Consider the following 17,350-nt stretch of genomic DNA (forward strand, 5'->3'; position numbering starts at 1 on the left):
ATCATGGTAACTGGGGACAGATTTAGGTGCACATGATTATAGCAATTTGACTTTGGACACAAACCTTGATTTTTATTTTATTTTTAAACCCATGTAATTGTACGCAATTAGGTAGAAAATATTCATTCAATCTTTAATGAGAGGATTTCACTTTCCCTTTTTCTCTCCATCTTGAAATATTATATGAATAGTCTTCTCCAGAGATATTTCATTATGTCTCTGTCACATAAATGACAAACTGGAAAATACAGCAGTACAAAACATTAGATTAGAGCAAAAAGTAGTATTTTATCTCCAAATTATGTAGTGTTTCACAAAAAGTCTTCCAATTACTCAATTTATCCAACCTCATCCTAAAATGTATTTTTACTTTGCATAACATTCAAAAAAATTGACATTTTTTAAGTCAAAGAAAATTTTATGTTCTGTTGTTCAGATACCTTTCTTAGATTAATCTTTTTTCTGAGATATATATATATATAGAGACAGTGGGCAATTCCTTTTAAAAATAAGGGGTCACAGAATATGCTCTGGGCCTGTGCCCTTCTTGTTTTGGAACTGCATTCACCTTCTTGTACAACATTATTATTCATTATTATTCAGGTGCAATGATTCATTTGTCATGATTCAAAAGATAAATCCACCCTCACTTCAAATTTAGCAACACTGAACAGTTACAACCCTCATTGAAATTAATGGTACTTGGGAACATCCTGCCCACATAAAAGCTGATATTCTATCTGTGAAATCTCAAAATGCCATATAAAAATTAAAACTATTAATTTGTTCGAGTCTTTCCTATCTGTAAATATGCATTGTAAGCACAAATGTGTACTTCTGACAGACATTAAAATGGTCATTAAATCAAAGGTTTGTGAAAACAGAAATGCAAGAAACATGAGTAGTATGTTTCCACAAACAATAATTCCAGAATGTCTGCTGCACTCCCCCAGTGTGATGTCCTGAATACTGGGCTTTTTTAAACTAGTTCATGTTGATGAAGAAAACTCCTAAAAATATCCAAATTGGTTGGCCAGGGTGTGGGGGGAGGTAAAAAAAAGACTTGAAATAAGGGAAAATTCACATCAATTCTGGTGAATTATTTAATTGGGCTACCCTCCAATATCTCATTTCAGGTCTGAATTGATAGTTGCAATGCCTACAATGGTCTTTTCAACAACCAGTTTCTTCCCATCTTTATTGTTAGCCCATTCAGCTCCTTCTAGCAAGCTTGTGCTCTCCTTTACTGGAGAAGCTGTACAACTTTATCTCTGACATTACCACTGCAGATAAGATGCACAGATCCATCTCCTGCAATGTGGTTTTGTCTATGCACCTCCTGCACCAGGACTGCAGATTCCCCTACCCCAATTACCATGAGGGTCCTATTTAACTGTCACTGAACTCAACAGGTCTAGTTTCTCAGTTCTCACTACCAGGTACATCTTTCAAATCTTATGTCATTTCTGTACATCTTATCTAAAGGATCTCGACCTTCAGAAGATGTTTATTGGTTCCTTATGAAGTGGGACAATAACTTTGGAAGTGGTCATACCTCAGTGTGAGTATAGAAACAATATGACCCTACTTCATATCTCTCTTTAAAAAAAAATTGAATTTACATAAAAGCTTTAAACAATAGCAAGTAGTAGTTTAAACTAAATTGTTTGGTTCAATCATTTCAATTGATAAACAGCTTCCAAGGAAAAAGTACCCCTTCTTCAACTGTCATGATGTACTAGAAGCCTGTATTTCACTGTAATCCTGAAATCACACAGTTGCTTTTGAGTCCCCAGCAATAACTGCATCCAAAGAATTATCTGTTAATTTGTAATCTGTTCAGTGTCTGGCATATTAATTTTGATCAAGTGAGTTGGACTACACTAGTAATGTGTGAAAGTTTTTGGGACAAGCTCATTCTTTATTTATTCCTACAGGTCTTATTGATGAAAACAGGCTTCTTTCTTCTGGCTCCTGCAGTCTTTTCCACTTGGATTCCTTGTTTCAATGTACTTATTCCTGTAAGAGGGCCTTCTTACCTACAAAGAACCCTTAAAAAATTCCCAGATTCTTCTCAAGAAAGATACAATATATGAATAAAATAAGTGAAAAGACATTACAGAGTGAGGAAAAAATGGCTGTGTGTTTGAAATGCATGCCAAAAACCCACATGATGATCCTTAGAGAAAATTCAGTGAAAGTAACAATTCATGAATGGCATTCCTATGGACTTATAGTTAACTTTCAGTCTGGAGTTAACCTACAACCTGGTTTTAAGTGTCCAGAGAATTTTAATATTTTCAAATATTTCCCAGTGATTCTATAAATGTATAATTCAAATCCAATGACAAAATAAAGAGATTTGGCTTGAAAACAGAGGGACAGAGTTCCTGTCTGACATTTGCATTGTAAATCCAGCCAGGAATCAGAGTGCACTAGTCCACTGAAAGCTGGGGAAGTCTAACGATAAACAAGCACACTGGGAGGCACAGCATTATTGCTAAATGGATTATTTATGCTAGTCCTCAAAACAAGGAAGGGAGGTGAATAATCCTCTTCATATCTCAAGGCTGCTGATCAAATAAAAATTTCCAAGTACAATAAAAACTTTGGCTCCTAGAAATATATTGGAACTCCCTGAGCTTTTCTTCCCTCTGTTCAGGAGAAAAAATTGTTCCACAGCTGCAAAGAATCAATTTTTGTTACTCCTGAATTAGGATTTAAGTTCCCTGTGGGATTGCTTAAGCTTTCCATCCCCTTCAGCTCTGTGGGAGGCACCCATGGTCCTGAGGAAAAACACTCCTGAGGCCAGGCCAAGTTTGGAGCTAGAAAACACAGCCAGGTGTTGAAGCCAAGTCTGTGAACCTCCATGGCACAGTGGCCCTCTAGACTCAGAAGTGGGGCAGGGCAGGGGGAAGATTCACATCCTGCTTTTCCTGCTTTTCTTCCCACTTTGTGCTGGATTTGGCAGGATTTTGCCTCAGGTACACAGGGGAAACATGGTTTTCACTTAACTTTTGGTTATGTATAACCTTGAAAAATTAGCCTGGTCACAAACTTGGTTTGCACAAGATTTAGAGGTGAAATTAGCTTCACATGTACAGGCAGTGATCAAAAGCCCAGTGGAATTGGTGGGCAATTTTCCACTGAGATCAATGGGCTCTGGATTACACCCATAAAGCCTGACTAATGAGGCGTTATGTGGATTAAAGCACAGGTTAAACTAGAAAATACAGTACTGTTGGGCCAATGGGATTCTGGATCTCCTTGGCTTCCCATAGATGTATCAATGAATAACACAAAGGGAACAGAAAGTCCCAAGCAAAACTGTTGTGTGCAGTCAGACTCCAAGCTCTCACAGAGCCCAGGGGCTCCAGGCCTGCAGGAATAAGGACTAAGCTTGCAAGCTCACAGAGAGTGCTTCAGTGTCAAATAAATTTCCAGTGCTTCATGAAGTATAACATTAACAATGTGTATTTCCTTTTTTCCTTCTCTCTTATGTATTTTCATCTTTTGTGCATGGAAAGAGAAGTTATATCCATTGTAAAACATTTATGTAGGTCTAAGGCAAGAAGGGAGAGAAAGCACTGTTAGACATTTTGAAAAGATGAGTCCATTACCAGAAAGTTTTGCAGAATGTACTTGTGACCAGGCTGTTTTCAACAGCCAGGTGTCTTGTAAAAGGCACGTAATGGGATGAAATGTTGTAATCTATGGTAAAATTAATCTTACTGCTTTATATTTCAAAGAATTTGTCATATTAAAAAGTAACACCACACTCTTTTTCTACAGATTTGCTATCAGGACTGCAAAGAGGCATTAGGTAGTGGCTAAAATATTTATATACTTCTCTTTCACTGCAAATTTATGATTTGGGTCAGTCAGGGAACAAAATAGATATTATGCTGTCTGGAAGCTGTAAGCTCTTTATCTTGATCATCAGAAAAGATTTTAGTCATGTTAGTGCAGGCAAAAACAATGATTATCAACAAAAGTATCTCAATTCACAGAGATAAAATATACAACTTGTAGTGCAGACTGTGAAGAGGAAGGTGGGCACTCCTGCCAGCTACAGAGGAAAAATATTGCCCTTCAGCTGTTCCCACCAAAGCCAGCACGGTCAGCATGAATCACAATCTTGCAAGAAGCAAATGATTTTCCTTTCCTGTGTAGGAGGTAGTAAATCCCACACTGGCCTGCAGGGACCCAGAATTCTCACTTTAAAAAGTGAGTGACAGTAAATTGCTGTTTTATACACTGTCCTAGACAGACTGCTGGTGCTGAGTCAGTTCTCATCATCTCCTTCCTGTCTTTCTTAACACCAAACAGCTTGAATAGCTGCTACTTCGTTCAAACTGATAAAGCAAAGCCTTACATTTTGTGCCAAAAAAATGCAATTAAATAAAAAATATAATATCTGTCAGCTAGGTAAGATTTGAGACTGTGATTCTTAATATTTCAGTGTTTATACAGCAGTTGCATACCTTTGATGTCATAACATGCACCAAAGCAGCAATCATTCCCTGTCACCTTCACAACACAGTATATGAAACATTACTGAAAAGAAGATGTGATGGAAGCACAAATGATTGCACAAACCATAGAGTCGTCATATAGAACTAAGGACTGCATCTAAATTAGTGGTTTGCATTGAAAGTATCTTGTGAAGTCTGTACATCTTTTCAGATCAGACACAAAGCTAAAACAACAACAACAAAAAGGGCTGTTAAGTATAACATCACAGAGGTAAATGTAGCAGAACTCCTCTGTTTATTCAAGCTGCATTTCTGCTCTAAACAATATGAAATTTGTCTAGTTTAAATATTTTTGTACATCTAAGCAACACAAATCTGTGTAAAGAGAAATGCTGGTCAAAACACTGTGATTCTGTAGGCAGCAACTTATATTAGGCTGAAGAGGACTATAACCTGCATTTCTGAATCTAGACAGAGCTATTAAAATGCTATTATATTCCAAATGTGTTTGCAAATATTGCAGCATAGATTCAATGAAGACATTCATAAGTAACCCTGTAGCAAGTGTTCTCAACATAAATTACTCATGAGAGATAGTTTATTTATAGCATTGAATTTGACTTTTCTAATTTTGTCACAGTCACTGGTCACTTGTAATCAATACTGTGGAAAACCTGCAGAGAAAACCACTATTTGCAATGTGCCTTGGCCTCTTTTCTACGGAGCAATGCGCCCCTGACCGTGTTCAGCATGGAGCATGGGAAAGCGTGGGCGTGCAATTCTCAGCCCTGAATTAGGAGCTACTGCTGAACTTGGCAGGGACTGGGATCCAGCGGCAGCTGCTTCCCATGAAGGTCAAGCAATCCCTCCATGAGAGGGAAGACAACCTGCTTCTTCAGTCCCTCTGGGTGTTCAGTGGAGCAGCAACTGAGGGATCCCAAAGTGCACACAAAGAAAGCCCTGCATCCCTGAATGGGCAGATGCTGCCCATACCGAGCTCAGAGCTGTGGTACAGGTCCTGCTCCTCTGAGCAGGCAGCACTCCCGTCATGCCTGAGGAAGCTCAAGGGCTGGTGCCAGACACTCCAGTGGAAATGGCCTTGTGACTCAGCTGAACAAGCTGAACAGTCAATACCGACTTTCTTGTAGGCGGGGTTGACTCTCACCCTCTCACCTGGGGAACAGAGGGTCCATTCCCACCAGAGCTTTAGAAACCTCACTAAAATCTTTATTTATTCATCTCTCTTAACAGTTACATGCAGTTACAGTAAATGGCATCAGCAGTGTAAGAGAACAAAATAAGAACCAGTGTAATTCATTAAAATAAGACAATACAAAGATGAGTCTGATAATTCTTTAAGCATTGAAAATCAGAAAGAAAATGAAAAAATAAAAAAGGTCATTATGCCATGTAAAAAGTTTCCCCAGGCATTTGCTTTCACAAGTGCTTCAACAGCTTACAGAGTTTCTGCACCTGTGCATTAGCCTCACAGTGGGTTAATTGGTTTCTCACTGGTTTGAAAAAGCAGGCTTGTGGCAACTCAGAGTAAAAAAAGGGCAATCCTGAGGAAGTTATAAGTTTCTTTACAAAGTAATTATCCCTTTATCTGCAACCCCTCTTCCCAATTTGAGCACTGTATATGTATAAGCTCTATTCAATCATAAGCAAGGACTTCTACTTCAAAATAAAACGATGAGAAGGAAGAAGTGTGGCTGGAGTCATGCCCAGCACAGGTAGGACACCCGAGTAAGCACCACTTCAAAGCTTAGTTCTGGGTAAACCTCTTCCAGGTTCTTGCATGCTTTAATCCAGAATGAACTTCAGGCCCAGATCAGTTTAATGGTTCTTATATATCTATCCCACTGGTTTTAAATGTTTAGCATTCTGTAGGCTTTCACATTAAATTACTATTATCCGCAAGAAACTTATTCCCGGGGCATTGGAAAAAAAAAAAACAGATGTATCTGCTCAAGCAGATTGTAAGTCCTGTTCTGAAAGTGTTTAATTCTCTTTTTATTATTATTATTATTTAAACAACCTCCATGCATTCTCTAAGCAAAACATACTTAAGTAGTTTATTTTAAAAAAGTTAAAGCTTTGATGTGATGGATGCATTGAACATGTCAGGAAGAGTATTATCAAAAGGAGAAGTTTAAAGCCTTTCCCTGGGGTATATATGTTTTGATGTCCTACTGTCCTTGTCATACATGAAAGTATTTGGTCTATCTAGAAATTCATTTGACCCAGAAAAACAAATTGTTCAGAGTTAACAGGGAAAAAACTCCACACACAGAACAAGGGCTGGGACTGTGATACCCTCACTATTGCACTTCACTCTGTTTGAAGTAGATTAAGAAGAAACAGTAACAAGTAATTAAATGTGTCCCATTGGGCCTGTACTACTGTCCAAACACTTCTGTAACAAAAATATCCCAAACCCACAGCGAATTACTCTGACTCCCAGATGTTTTGAATTAGTTTCTTCAGGTGTCTACCTGAAGTTTTATTCATATGGCACAACCTTCCCAGGTGACAGTACACCTGGAAAACTATTTTAATGGAGCATAAAAGAGGTCTAAAGGAAGGATATATATGGATATATATACTTCTTTGGTATGAAAATATAGCCTCTAACACATGATTCAGATAACAGAAAAAAAAGGTTGCACCAAATGCAATGATACTAGCCTCTCTAAGCTTATATGATACGATCTATTAATTCTTTGATGTTAAATAAAATCTATTTGTACTTTTAATAAAATAAAATTTTAAATTACTCATGTCTCTGGCTGAGGTGTTTACTCCAAAGACTTCTTATAAAATGCAAGCTGAGAAATGCTTCCCTCAGCTTCAGAGTATTTGTTGAAAGCACAGACCAAAAACAAACTTGAGAGCAGCTTCCAGGACAGCTTCTGTGTCCTAACAGAAGAAGAAGTTATTTGTCATATGTTTCTGGAAGTCCTTGTTAAGTTCTCCTCATATCTAGCAGACCATCTTCCACAGACTTCAACATAAGTTGGGTTACAATTTTATTTAGAAATCACACTTGCTGACTGGCATAATTTTCTTCGGGAAAGAAAGAGCATGAGTGTTATAGCAAAGTGCAGCAAAACTCAAAAACTTAAGGATAAAACTGGCAGCAACTAGATTCATAGCAGGGAGCTAGCAATAAACTTTTCAGAAAAATAGTTTGGCTATGCAAGAGTGAACAGCATTTTTGGCAAACCAGCAATTAGTCAAGGCTAAGAAATATTACCAGTTCAAGGATTTCAGAATAATTTTCTTAAAATAGCATAACAGCAAAAGGAAATCCAAATTGTCTCTTGGGCTTCAGCAAGCTCTCCAATTTTGTCTTTTGGCAGAATGGTGGTACAAGTAAAGCAGACTTGGAACTGAAGTAAATAATGGAGATGCCCCTAGATCTTATACATCACATGTCCAAGGAATGATGAATTACAGCTTTTTGGAAAGGTTCACTCAATGAAAAAAAGGGAACAGTGGTGATGACAATCCACCCAGGAGTGACTACTCTGGTCCAACAATGAAAGTCAGTCAGTTGTAACTTTTATCACCCTGAAATTCATGGCTCACTGCTGGGAAGAATTTGAAAGAGACAGACCTGCAAACTTTAAAGTACTTCCAAATCTGTCCCCTGGCTCTGGGTTCCCTGAGCACTTGTGCATTCTCACATGCTAAAACACAATTTCAGAGAAGTGAAATCTGACTGTTTTAAAGAGCTCTTGCTTTTGGGTTAAACAGCATGAATAAACGCACATAGAAAATTCCACAAGACCATCACAGATGTGTCCTACTTTGTGCAAAATAAACACTGACACCTTAGACAGAGTCTTTCCCACACTGTAAATGTTTTCATATTATATAGAGAAGTCCTAAAATACAGATTTATTAGCATACATACAAAACCAACACTCACACAAAAGTAACATTTTAAATGTAGCAAATCTTGCCTTAGTAAAATAATTAATTCTTATTAACATTTTGTGTTTATGTATAGATCACGGCTTAGCCAAAGACTTGAACATGAGGTGCATGGCTAAATGTTGAAAATTGGGATAATATTAGAGTGTATTGCTGATGATAAAATGTTCTGACAAAGTATAAAATGCAAATCGTGTGTTATTGCCTTAAATTGTTCCAGTTCATTTACCTTGCTATGAGCATTCATTACAGCTAATTATTGAAACAGATTTTTATTATTCATAATTACTTTTTGCATTGTAATGATCATAAATTTTTGAAAATTCTAGTCGTCATCTGTCACCATTCATGCTTGTCAGATTTTTTTTTTGTACAGAACATTTTGCATACTCATTATCATTAATGCATTTTTAGGCTGTTATTATTCAAAACTAGTAAGGATCTTTTAAAGGAAATGAAATACTGTTTCTTAAATACAGTAATTTCACGATTACAAGCCACACCATTTTGACTAAAATTTTGGTCCGAAACCAGAAGTGCAGCTTGTAATCTGGAGCGGCTTATATATGGACAATGTTCTGAAAATTGCCAACCCGGAAGTGAGACCCCGCAACAGTCCCAAGCTGGAGCCGGCTGGCCCTGGCAGAGGCAGGGAAGCCCGGCAGAGGCAGGCTGGGCCAGCAGAGGCGGGGAAGCCTGGCAGAGGGGGGGAAGCCCGGCAGAGGCGGGCCGGCAGAGGCAGCAGCGGTGCAGGCATCAGGTGGGGGCAAGCAAGCCCAGCTGCGGCGGCAGCGCCGCCCGGCCGGCCCCAAGCAGACCCGCCGAGCAGCAGCGCCGAGCAAGGCCACCTGGCCCTGTTGGCAGCCCCGACTGGCCTGAGGGCACCCAGCCCTGAGCTGAGCCAGTAAACCCCGCGATACCGCGATTCTGTTACTATTTGGCAACTTTGTGAAAGTTGCACGCGGATCCTCGCTGCGAACGAAAGTGCGGCTAATAATCCGATGCGGCTTATCTATGGAGGAAAAAAACGAAACGTTGCTGACGCCCCCGGAAGTGCAGCTTAAAATCGTTGCGGCTTGTAATCGTGAAATTACTGTACATCCTTTTGGTCATGACAGTATGATGCTGAAACTAACTTAGAAAATTAAATGAAATGCCGTTAATTAAATGTACAGTTTATTCCTTGCACTCACTTTTCCAGGTTCATGAATGCAACTACAGTTAAAAAGAAATTATTTCCCTGTTATTATCATCCAGGCAGCTAGGCATTTTAAAAACCAATTTGTAAAATGAAAAGGTTGAAAACATAAAGCATCCCTTCCTAGCAAAAATGGAGAATGAGAGAAACAGCAGAGGGGTAAAAGAAAACTGCCTACACATCTGTAAACAACAAAATGTTCACAGAACCAAGAAACACTGAATAACTTAAGCTCATCAATCTGGTCCCATTTAGTGAGGTAGCTGTAGAAGTCAGATAGCTCTTTCATCAGACAAAATAAACACAGAGGTTTTTTTGTTGAGCCTACCATGGTTTTGCAGTTTCACTTGCTTTTCTACTTCTGAATACACCAAGATACAAAGTGAGTACTTCCCTCAGAAGGAAGTTCCTGATTTACTCCTTCCAGAACAGCAGATAATACTGGATAATTTCATAAAACATAAAAAATAATTAGGTGACCTGAACTGGCCAATGACAAAAAGTGTACAGAAATAAAAGAAATAAATACAACTGATGAGAGAGACGTCTTGATTCACAACATCATTCAATGTCATCAGAACTTTCGAACTTATCCATTCCTAACAATGACACAGTAATAATGGCAGCTTGATAACATATACTATGGTTGATACAAAAAAGGAAAAAATATTTAATATCACAATTGAGGTGGATATTTTGTTAATATTTCTCAGGTCTCTGATGAGGCTACTGGGGACTGAAGCTCTCTAAATATGGTTAGTATTCACAGATTAAACAACAGGAAAAAGAAACCAATTACAAATTTCACTTTTTCATTCAGTTTGTGCAAAACATATGATGCCATCCCAGTCAGGGTAAATCTTTCTAAACCATTTGGACAGAACGCAGTCTGGGAACTTTAAAACAAAATAACTGCACATATGTTGATAAAACTATTGTACCTCTGACACAAAAAGCAGAAGATAAGGAGGTTACCAGTCATGGTTGACTAAATAAAGCCTTCGACAGAACTTGACATTCAATGATCCAACTTGAAAGGTTATGGAACACATTCCAGGCTGATTAAATGGGTCAGAGCTTTTCCTATGGACCATAGCCAGCAGGTTAAAGTCAATTGTGTCCCCTCCAATTGGCAAGCGATTAATGGAGATGTCTCCCCCGGGCACTAAATTGGACCTTTACTCTTTCACTAATGATTAACGACCTGGTATTATATGATGTGGCAATAAAGAATGAGCCCATGATGCTTCCTTCACACATTGTTTTCTAAATCACTTCATTACAGGTCTCAAACTTCAAGAAAATATAAAATGCAATAAATAGCTGTGCATGATTTTATGAGTTACTAACCAAGAAGAGCTGCACACTCTGCCTGAGGAATACAAACACAGAATTAAACAACTAATTGCATTAATTTATTTTCTTTGCATAGTACAGTTGAGATAATTTTCTGTACATTTTCCTCATATTTCTAGAATGAATATATTGGAATATTTATGCAAAAACAATTAGGAATAAGTGAAAATATTTTTTAAATAATCCTGGAATAGTCAAGCTAAATCTCTGTCATCAAATAACTTCAGTCATCTTTAAGGAGAAACTTCACCACTTAATGAAATTGTGGTGCATTCAGGACCCTTTTTTGAAAATGCACCACCCATGATTTGGGCATACTTCAAAAGATGAAGTGATAAACAGAAAGCTTTCCATTACAGTGAAGAAAGGAGAGCTAGAGACGACCAGATTATATGTTTCAAATGGAAACTAACAGCACTGTTTCAGGAAAAGTCAAATATGAATTAAAAGAAGGCAGAAGAATCTCATTCACACAATTATCTGAAGGCAGTTTGTTAAGCCAGTTCTTAACTATTTTTGTTCATAGCTAACTGTATCTTGTTTTCTCATAATGCTATTGAAATTTGTCTACTTCTTTACATTCTCTTCAAACATCTGTATGGTTTTTAAACCTATATACTGGGGGAGAAGGAGGAGATTTGGTCTCTTTTTTGTTGGTAGAAATAGAATTTGAATGATCTATTTTAGATATAATGAGATATATGGAAAAAGGTTCAGAAAAATTAGTCTGAGGTTTGATGTGTGTTCAAAGGACATCAGATTTAACAATGTTCATCAGTTTGGGGAGACATGAGAAGATGAGCTCATGGGTGATCCTGAGCTAATGTCCTCACTTTTTTAAGATAAAAAAGAAATCCCCATATATAAAATTTGTGGGAACCTCACCAAGGGAAAGAAAAGGGCAAAAGATACATGGAAAAACTGATTGTTGTATTTTAAACTGAAATGCGAAAAGGAATCCCTTAATTAAGTAAAAAAAAATATTTTAAACGATTGGTGAATAGGTCTACACAGAAATGTGAGCAGTGAATAATTATCAAACAATTATATTCCTATTGACAGATGTATGGTAAAGCCTCTCAGATTTATCTTGATTTATATCTTTATCAACGAACAATAAAGAGAACCATCTCAGCACTGTTGATAATGTCTGGAAAAAAAAAATGAGTGAGAAAATGCAAAGACTGAAGAGACATAGGCACTGCTGCGATTACCAGGCTTACGAGTTCACTGGAAATGTCATATCGCATTTGGAAGTTGTTTTTTTCCTAAATGATGTGTCTAGTTACACAAGTAATAACTTGGAAAGGCCCTGCAGTCAGGAGGTTGGACTAAGTGCTGACAGTTGTCCTTTGCAGAATCACAATCAATTAATCTCTTAATCTAATACATTTATTTCTTCCCATTTTAGAGCTGTAGTTGACAACAAATGAGAAGTTTTCTCCTTATTATGACATTACTATGTGGAATGTTGAGAGGATAAGAAACTTGTCATCAGTATGTTAAAGATCAGATTTTTAATACAGCCATCTGGTAAAATAAAATAAGGTAAAACTGAATTTAATTAAAATTCATTATCATTAATTTAGTATCATTCATTTTTTCTTCTTAGAAGCCAGAAACAATAGTCTGAAGTGACCTGTGGTAGCCCTCTTTGTCACAGGAAGGCAACCTAAATTCTCAAAGTGCAGTCTGCAGCTGTTGCCCTTTATGTCATCCCTTGCTACCAAGAGGAGTATGACTGTATCAGCTGTGACTGCTTTTTAAGCAGCTGTGAGCTCTCAGATCAGCCTTTAGCCTCCTCAGTGTCTAGCCTTATCACTACTTAGATACTTGTCAAACTCTAAAAACAATGCTGTCAAATACTGAAATTCATGTACCAGTGGAAAATGGAACTTCTATTCTTTTGCTTGGGAAGAAAATAATTAGCTGGGAAATTTCCTGTTCTAAGGTGTATTGCCAAGACATCATACCTCTCAAGCCTTTTTGAACGTAAAAAAAGCATCCCTCCAAAGTTGCCATGGCAAACATTTCTGGTTCCTTGGAAGAATCACACTGCTCTGAGGAAAATAGTTTTCTTGTTTGCTGCTTCCTGGTCTAAATGCACAGTAATTTGGGAAATTAATTAAGCTACTAGATGCCCATTAGCTGCAAGAGAACAATACAAATATTATATATACTCAAAATATGCCCTGAAGAAATGAAAGGAAATATTTAATAGACTTCTTTCAGACTTTAGCAGCTCACTTAAAATTATCTTGACTACCTTTTATGATACATTCTACTTCAGAATGGTCCAAGTAGGAAAATGTCTGCCAAAAAACCACTCACAATATAACTAAACTTAGCCAGTATCCTTTTTTTATTGTCAGAGTACTGAATAAATAATGAAAAGGTACATATACAATATCCCTCAAACAAAGTCTATCACTTCACAGCGTGTCTGATATTAACCATCATCTGTCTTAGAAGATCTCTTGAGGCTAGAAATCCAGGAAATGCCAGCTGGCTATTTTAATAAATGGCAGGAAAGGAAAAAAAAACAAATAATCTAGGAAGTGGCTTATCTCTTTCATCACTGTTGGTGACAGGTATATTATGTGGAACTAAGATAACTTCTTTGAATGGATATTGTTTTATACCTAATATGCATATTCAGCTATGATGAATTGCTTAGCATTTTTTGAGTACTTAGATATAATGTCTATGTCCTGGTTTGGAGGACAGGTGTCTGCTAAGAAAGGCAGGAGCCTCTCTTTGAAATGGAGAATGTAAACCCCCTCCCTCCAAATTATTATCATTTTGAAATCAAGGGGCTTGCAGGCAAAGATATGGGAATTAGGAATAACAGTTCTTTACCAAGAAAATTAAAATAAAAATACAGTACTACAAAGCACAAACCCCAAACCCTGACAAAGTCAGAGTACAACCTGACACCCCATCAGGCAGGGTGTTGGTAGCAGTCCCATTAAATGGTGGCTGCATCCTCCTGCAGTGACAGATGTGATTCAGTTGAAGCAGTGCTCCTGCAGAAGGTGCAGTTTCCCTCTGGAGGTCCAGTGGTAATGTGGAGAAATCCGGTTTTCCTCTGGAGTCCAGTGGAGAAAGAGGCTCCCTTAGTGTCCCAAAACCTCTGTTTTTATTTTGGTAAGAAATGTTGGGCTCTTCCCCCTGGCTGGAGCAACTTCCAATGGGATGAAGTAATTTTATCAGTCCCACAGTGGGACTCAATGGGCCATTAGCAGAAAATGACTGGCTGGAGGAAGGACGGGTTGTGAAAAGATAAAGAACAATGCCCTGCCTGGTTTCAATGGGTGGCCCATTAGCAGATTATCTGCCATTGAGATAAGGATCACTGCCCCGCCTGGTCTCATCAGGTGGTGATAGAATAGATACTTTTGATCATATCCTGTATTATGATGCAAGACAGTCTACCTTGAAGGCAAGTCTAAATTGTTATTTCAGATCAGTCCATGGCTGAACAGTCAGGAAGAGCATATTATCTAAGATAAAGACCCAAAGGTTTAAAGTATCATTGTCCAATATCTTAAACCTTTCAGGTAATGAATTAAAGAGTAGTAAACTGTGTAAGGCACAAATGAAGACATGAGACAAACATTAGTTCTCTGCACTAGGACTGCAATATGAAATGAAGCTAAATGATTACTTATACCGAACACACAGTAACTTTTTTCTCTGTAAGTTCACACGGAATAAGTTATTGGATTTTCCTATTTTAAAATATTGTTGTTTCTCATGTACTGTTGGATGAAGCAGTGTAAAATAACACAGAGTTTTCATAAAATATCCAAGACAGCCTTGAAACATGATCATTATTAGTCTTTCAGATCCTAAATTGTTTGTCTAATAATGCAAGCACATGTATTTTGCCAATACTGCAAGCTATGCACTGCATAAATTAATATCAATTTTTGTCTTGCTGTCAGTTTGCGCCCACAGTGACCAGAATCCATAGGAGAATTCAATAAAAACACACAGGAAAATACATAGATTGGCAAGAAGAGTGTACAAGGTGCTGTAGACAAAAGAGACCTCATAATCAAGAAAGCAGGGTATCCCTAAAAGCATGCACACAAATGAGGGCCTGACGGGGAATGTGCTCACACTTTCCCTGGGAAATCACTATCTGTAGTGCTTGTACAATAATGCACTCACAGAATGGTGAGTGAACAGGAGGAATCAGAGGTCTGCTTGCTCTTGCAGAGCAACAGGCTCATTAGGATCACAGACACAACTCACACAGCTGGAGAGTGATAAACAGGCCAGAATGGCCAGGAGGGCACTTGCCTGCATAGGGACAATGATGATCCAGCAAGAATTTACAGACTGGCGTTAGGCAGCAGGCCAGCAACAGTGATGCTATGGTGAGTGCTACTATGAATAAATCAGCTGGCTTAATGCAAGGTAATAGTTCTGAGAAAACTTGCCCCATGTATATCTTTAGACCATGCAACTGTTTTGAGTCTCCAATATATTTTCAGAATACTCCTAGGCATTAACACCTTGGCAACCATAGAATGGTTCATTTTGTCAAGAAATCTAGTTTTCGTCTTGATAATGAATGAACCAATTTTTGAAATCTTACTTTTTTTCAAGGAACAAAATTCTCTGAACATGTACCAATAAATCTGAAATGGTCAGAAAACAAAAACCAATTTTTGCTGATTGTTGGAGTGGAAAATTAACAAGACAACTAGCAAAGTCACCAAAATGAAAAACTAAAAGGTACAAGGAGTTGCATCCTGAAGATTATTAATTAGAAGTCTATTAAACATGTGCACTGGGAAAGGAAAGTAGGAATTTTTTTCTTGGTTAAGGTTAAAAAGCATGAGAAAACTTAATGAATGATATTTACCCTAAAAGCTAAGATTATGACCAAATCTAGAGTTTAAGTCCACTGAACCCACTGAAGTCTTCCTGCCCCCTCTAGAGTAAATGACCTGAGATGCTGAGGTTGAGTCTATGTGCAGTGGGAATTAACTAACCTTGGACACTCCAGTTTATCTCATCTTTTTGTGAAGTATTTGAAGAATGCATGATTCTTGACTTGCTCTGTTCCACAATGGCACAATGCACCTTCCATTTTACCCATTTGTTTTCCATTTAACAAGTCTTTGCATGTCACATAAGCACTAAACAAAGCAGTGAATTATCATAATTTAATTAAATTTTGAGCAGTTTTTCTGAACCTGTACACATTTTAAATTTGCTGCTTCTGTTGCAGATAGGAAGTACTAGTGTGCATAATCGTGGTGGTGCATTCTCCCCTCTCCACAGGCCACACTGTGATTTGAGAAACATTCTAAAAATTATTCCAACAGATGATATTTTTTTTCTCTAACTATTAATGTCTTCTTTGCCATTATTTGCTTTAAAAGCGAGAGAATAATGAAATAAAATAAAATAAATAAAACCTACAAAGAATTCTAAATGTTAAGAGACAGATGAAAATGAGCAGTGCTGACTTCATTTTCTGTTCCTAACTTCTCCCTAGATGTGGCCAGCAACAGCTTTACTGCATTTTTGCTTTGCACCTGAATTTCCCCTTTTCAAAGCAAACTGGAGATATAATTTCAGAGAGCAAATATTGGTGCCTAACTAAGACAGCTAGAGTTCAAGATTTTAGCCTACTTCTTGAAAAATGTTTCCCATATACATAAAGAGGTTTCACGTGTAACTTTTATCCTTCCTGCATAGTATATACAGAGAGTAAATACTTGAATTGTCTCATTTTATGCAGGGAGCACAACTTGGCTTGAAAACAGCCTGAAGTAAAATTAGGAGTCTTTTTATGTTTTCAAGGAAGGGAAGATGTTTCAAATATTCTGGAGAAACAATCGAGGAAGAAAATGTGACTAAGTGCTTAGCCAAGCTAAAGGAATAAAAGCAACTGCAAGGTGAGCAGAGCATCCAGAGCATTGCACCCTTAAGCCTGAAATTATTATGGTAACCAGTTTTTGAGGGTTGAGGTTGTGGTCTCCATTCTCTAACCTGCTGAGCAGAAGACTTTGTTGACTGCCACTTTATTAACACCCATGATGTCAACTGATTCCCTACCACCTCATCAAATCGTCAGTAGATAACTAGTGAAGCAGTACAAACAAAACCAAAGTGCTTCCAAATATTGTAAAGAAATGAAACATGGAAAGACACCTGTTTTTTCAACAAAATATTTCATGTAAGAACCTTAGGCATCTGTATCTTGATTTTTACTGGGTTCACAAAGATGCTGAGTATTTTTATTATTACTGTCCCACATTCTGCCAGGTCCCATCAGGCGTGGACATGGCATAGCTCTATCTATCATGTCTGATATCACAAAACTCCGTGTGACACAGCAGGTTGACACTGTCTCTGGGCC

This window comes from Catharus ustulatus, chromosome 5 (genome assembly GCF_009819885.2).
Source record: "Catharus ustulatus isolate bCatUst1 chromosome 5, bCatUst1.pri.v2, whole genome shotgun sequence".
Classification (NCBI taxonomy): domain Eukaryota; kingdom Metazoa; phylum Chordata; class Aves; order Passeriformes; family Turdidae; genus Catharus; species Catharus ustulatus.